Genomic DNA, 5,856 nt, shown 5'->3' with positions numbered 1-5,856 from the left:
AAAAGGCTCAGTTTCATTATTGAAAACAGGGGTGCCAATAAGTATTACTTGTAAAACAAAATCTCTCAGCAATTGAATTACTATAAAATATGTATACAGTACCAGTCAAAAGTTTGGACACACCTACTCATTCAAGGGTTTTTCTTTATTTTTGCTATTTTCTACATTGTAAAATAGTAGTGAAAATCACACATTAATTGTACCTTTATTTAACTAGGCAAGTCAGTTAAGAACAAATTGTTATTTTCAATGACGGCCTACACTGGCCAAACCCGGACGATGCTAGGCCAATTGTGCACTGCCCTATGTGACTCCTAATCACAGCTTGGTTGTGATACGGCCTGAAATCAAACCAGGGTGTCTGTAGTAACGCCTCTAGCACTGAGATGCAGTGCCTTAGACCGTAGCACCACTCAGGTGGGAACCACACATGCGGAGATCATCCGTTCACCTACTCTGCGTCTCACAAAGATACGGAGGATGGAACCAAAACTCTCAAATTTGGACTCATCTGACCAAAGGACAGATTTCCACCGGTCTAATGTCCATTGCTCGTATTTCCTGGCCCAAGCAAGTCTCTTCTTCTTATTGGTGTCCTTTAGTAGTGTTTTCTTTTGCAGCAGTTTGACCATGAAGGCCTGATTCACACATTATTCTCTGAACAGTTGATGTTGAGATGTGTCTGTTACTTGAACTCTGTGAAGCATTTATTTGGGCTGCAATTTCTGAGGCCGGTAACTCTAATGAACTTATCCTCTGCAGTGGAGGTAACTCTGGGTCTGCCTTTCCTCTGCTGGCGACTGCACTTGCAGAAACGTTCAATGTTCTTGACATTTTCCGCATTGACTGTCCAGAAATTCCACAAATGAACTCTTAGTAAGGCTTACCTGTTAATTGAAATGCATTCCTCAGGAAGCTCGTTGAGAGAAAGCCAAAAGTGTGCAAAGCTGTCATCAAGGCAAAGGGTGGCTTAGAAGAATCTCAAATTTAAAATATATTTTGATTTGTTTAACACTTTGGTTACTACATGATTACATATGTAATGGGACGGCAGGTAGCCTACTGGTTAGAGTGTTGGACAAGTAACCGATAGGTTGCACAATCGAATCCCTGAGCTGACAAGGTAAAAAACTGCCGTTCTGCCCCTGAGCAAGGCAGTTAACCCACTGTTCCTAAGCCGTCATTGAAAGTAAGAATTTGTTCTCAACTTACTTGCCTAGTTAAATAAATAAAAAATACACACATGTAAAGTATGGAGGAGGAGGTGTGATGGTGCTTTGCTGGTGACACTGACAGTAATTTATTTAGAATTCAAGGCACACTTAACCAGCATGGCTACCACAGCATTCTGCAGTGACACGCCATCCCATCTGGTTTGCGGTTAATGGGACTGTCATTTGTTTTTCAACAGGACAATTACCCAAAACCCACCTCCGGGCTGGGTAAGGGCTATTTGACAAAGGAGAGTGATGGAGTGCTGGTGATGATGACCTGGCCTCCATAATCACCTGACCTCAACCCGAATTGTATGGTCATGTTAACATTGTAACACTGAATGAAAAACACTGCTAGACATGTATGTGTGAAAGGCCTATTTTATTGGAGGATCACAATACAACATTGCCATCATGAATGGATGAATGTAGGGCTTTGTAGAGTAATGTTAGTTATGTTGATTCCATATGGAGACCAGGAAAGAATCGTCGGTGACCCCATTCTGGTACATCATCATCAATGATGATGACTGAACCATGATGCTAATCAACAGGAGACATGGAATTAGCCTTTTTATAAACCTCTAGTAACTTCTCTTTGGCATGCATGATGTTCAGATAGATAGGCTCAGAGATAGAAAGATACATACAGTAGATAGCTATATGTACATACGTTGTGCTTCATCTTCTGCAATGGCATTCACCAGTCCATTCTCCACCTTCTCCATGGCACTATCCTCTTGGGGAAGATTTGTCATCATTTCAAATTATTTCAGATTAAAACCAGGATTAGTAGTACACACACACACATGCACACAATAGACATACCTTCCTTAGAGTTATCTTCATTGAGGGAGCTTGCTAACAGGACACCCACTAGAGCGAACAGCAGTAACATACTCTGGATCTTCATCCTTTACTAAAGCACATAGAGCATGGCATGTTAAAACACACACACACACACTGATCATCATCCTCTAGAAAATGAGATAAACCGTGTTTTTAGCATGTCACATTATACAGTTGTCCACCAATATACTCTTGTATGCAACAACCAGTCCAGCCACACACACCTGTATACACTCCTGTCCACCCGTATACACCTATATACATCTGAGAATATGCTCAGTGAAAGCAAACGTACCTCTGATAGTAGGAATATGCTGACTGATTGATACCTGGTTGTCTTGACGTCTTCTGGACCTCTACCCCTTGAGTGTCTCTCTACCCCTTGAAGTGCTGTCTTATACTCTTTCTGCTGCTTACTGCCACACCTCTCACAGTTGAATATCAAACAAAATTACACTGCACCCATGACAATAACCACAGTTACACACCCTGGAGTGTGTTCCCTCCCTCCAGGCAAAGAAAAGTCTGAATCAACATTAGGGTTTCCTCGTAATTTAACTGACTTTATCAATGTAATCATGTTGCATCAAAATGGTTAGTTGGATAGATTTGCAAAAAGTGAGTTGTCTCATATATTTTTTATTTTACCCCTTTGTCTCACCGCTGCAATGCAACGCTCCAATGGGCCCGGGAGGCGAAGGTAGAGTCATGCATCCTACGAAACAAGACCCACCAAACCGTGCTTCTTAACACCCACCCGCTGGCACCAATGTGTCAGAGTAAACACCGTTCACCTGACAACAGAGGTCAGCCTGCAGGCGCCTGGCCCACCACAAAGAGTCGCTAGAGTGCGATGAGTCAAGTAAAACCCCTGTCCAAATCCTACTTTAACCCGGACGACACTGGGCCAATTGTTCGCCGCCCTATGGGACACGCGATCACGGCCGGTTGTCAAACCCAGGTCTGTAGTGACACCTCTAGCACTGCGATGCAGTGCCTTAGAACGCTGGGCCACTCGGGAGGCCTGAGTTGTCTCATGTTTACCAAGATTACGAGCCAAATCAACGACACGATTTAACCTATGAAAAAAGTAGCTTGCAAGTTTACTAGATAGCTACAGTAGTTAGCGTGCTAAACAAACAAGCAGACTTGGTAGTTTAGCTAATCAAACCAATCACTCCTAGCTTGCTATTATGAAAATCGAACTCAACAATACCAATACTGTTTTCAATTCAACTTTTTCTTTCAAAAGCAGCTCAAACAAAACATGTAAAATTAACTATAGCCATTGAATTCTACCGTGCAAATATTAATGGGTTTCATGTTTCCTCCCAATATTGTTTTGAACGTTTTGAACTGATGCCCAACTGAGCATTCTACTCAATGCATCGTCAAGGAATGATGATGAAGATTTCATCAAAGTGCATTACAGTGGCTTAGAAATGCAATGACATTCAAAAGGATTCAAATAATTAGCAGGAAAACCCTTTTGTCATCATTTTGATGTCACCAGATTGACTTTAGAGTATAATGTTAGCTAGCTATCTAAGATTGAGGGGAGGCCACCAGATTTTAGCTAGCTAACCTTAGCATTGCTAGCTATTTTTGACAAACTTTGATAATATCAGAACTCAGGATAAGACACGGATGCTCACAGATGTTTATTGACCAAACAGGAGGCAGGCAAAATACAGGTCGAGGGCAGGCAGAGGTCTGTAATCCAGGGCAGAATCACTAACGTACAGAACGGCAGGCAGGCTCGCGGTCAGGGCAAGCAGAATGGTCAAAACCCGGGGAAACTAGGAAACAGAAACTTAGGAAGATGGGAAAGCACGCTGGTAAGACCTGGCAAGACGAACTGGCAACAGACAAACAGAGAACACAGGTATAAATGCACAGGGTATAATGGGGAAGATGGGCGACACCTGGAGGGGGGGTGGAGACAAGCACAAAGACAGGTAAAACCGATTAGGGTGTGACAGCTAGCTAATAACAACATTGCCCTAAGTTTAAGTAAATCTGACAACATGATAATGCAGGCAAAGTTGTTTCAAACTTAATATTTAATTACTTTGACAACATCCCTGGGTCGCTCGTCTTTTCAGTTCGCTGCAGCTAGCGACTGGAACGAGCTGCAACAAACACTCAAACTGGACAGTTTTATCTCAATCAAGTAGCCTAGTGGTTAGAGCGTTGGACTAGTAACTGAAAGGTTGCAAGATCAAATCCCTGAGCTGATAAGGTAAAAATCTGTTGTTCTGCCCCTGAACAAGGCAGTTAACCCACTATTCCTAGGCTGTCATTGAAAATAAGAATTTGTTCCTACCCCGGCCAAACCCGGACGACACTGGGCCAATTGTGCGCCTCCCAATCACAGACAGATGTGATACAGCCTGGAATCAAACCAAGGACTGTAGTGACACCTCTTGCACTGAGATGCAATACCTTAGACTGCTGCGCCACTCGGAAGCGGTAAATGAATAATATGAAACAAGCATCTTGGAGTCACTCAGACCAAAATACAGGATATAAGACAGGCCTAATACAGAAATATTTGTCACTTCAATGAATATAGGTGAAATTAGAGATGTGTACACGGTTTTATAAGCATTTTGATAAATCGGCTACTCTGTGAAATCTGTGCTATTTCACTTGAGGACAAGCAGTGGAGGGTTTTCTCCTTAAAAAGAATCTTGCCCTGAATGGGTTTCGAACTCACAGCCACCATATGCCGATATTATGGAGTAGGTCACTTTAATGGATCACACCACAAATCCAGGATAGCAATAGTGGGTTAATTACTGATATTTGACAACACCAGGAGAGTCTTCACCTTTGACTTTTATTATGTTTGAATACAAAGTTAAGTGTTATATAATCCTCCTACTTTTACTAGTGAAAGTACATCAGTGAATGACATCGGCCTAGTAAAGGAAGCATCATACTCAAATATACTAGCACACTCCACTTAGACCACGGGGAACAAATTAAACCAAGCTGTTGGATGGTTTAACATTCTGCCTCTGGTTGTCAAATTGACCTGTTGAACATGTTTAACAGTACTCTTCTTGCGTTGTGTACAATCAATCATCGACACGAACTCCAACTTGTAGCACCAGTCATGGAGCTTTATTCTGATAGGAACAGCACAAAATTGCACGTCGTTGGATGGGCTCACGTCGTTGGTGCTTGTTCACTGGGCATGTAGTTACCAAAATAATACAATTACAATATACAATATAATATCTTTAAAAATGTACCTGATAGGAACAGCACAAAATTGCACGTCATGCAATGCACGGCTCACCATCCAACTCTGCACTCACGCACTGTACAAAATATACGAACCCCCCCCCCCACCAGACACAGTAAGTTTCTAGCTAGTATTAGCTGGAATTCTCTACAACAAAATGCCCAGCAAATATTCACCAAAAAACGCTGCATCTTATGTGTGATGTTCGAATAACATTTACAAACAAATTGATATAAATTGTACATTTAAATCATCACTTGGGAGTATAAAAATTACTTTTGACGTACAGTGCTTTGCAACCAACAACTTACTTTGGTGCTTGTTCACTGGGACGATTCTAACTGAAACATCCTCCCTCGTAAGCTACGCAAACCAGCCAATAAGATGCCATGTTGAGTAGATGAAGGCAAGACAAAACTAAAACCAAAAACCCATTGGCTTAACAATAAAGTGGCAAGGGGAATCACCAATATAACCCTGTTACACATGTACAATTGGATGGTGGCTCTACCGTTTGAAGTCTCTGATAGGTTGATTTGT

At 41.9% G+C, this 5,856-nt stretch overlaps 1 long non-coding RNA gene across 1 annotated transcript; it reads right to left on the bottom strand.

Annotated features, from left to right (window-relative positions):
- Nucleotides 1-1,577: 1,577 nt before the first annotated feature.
- Nucleotides 1,578-2,452, bottom strand: LOC139544037 (uncharacterized). The gene is made up of 4 exons (XR_011668794.1): nt 2,359-2,452; nt 2,043-2,133; nt 1,888-1,953; nt 1,578-1,757 (listed from the first exon to the last, which is right to left on the bottom strand). It is a non-coding gene; the product is annotated as an uncharacterized lncRNA (long non-coding RNA).
- Between the last annotated feature and the right edge of the window lie 3,404 nt (nt 2,453-5,856).

This window comes from Salvelinus alpinus, chromosome 2, assembly GCF_045679555.1.
Source record: "Salvelinus alpinus chromosome 2, SLU_Salpinus.1, whole genome shotgun sequence".
NCBI lineage: Eukaryota > Metazoa > Chordata > Actinopteri > Salmoniformes > Salmonidae > Salvelinus > Salvelinus alpinus.
This window is presented reverse-complemented; position numbering and strand designations above follow the sequence as displayed.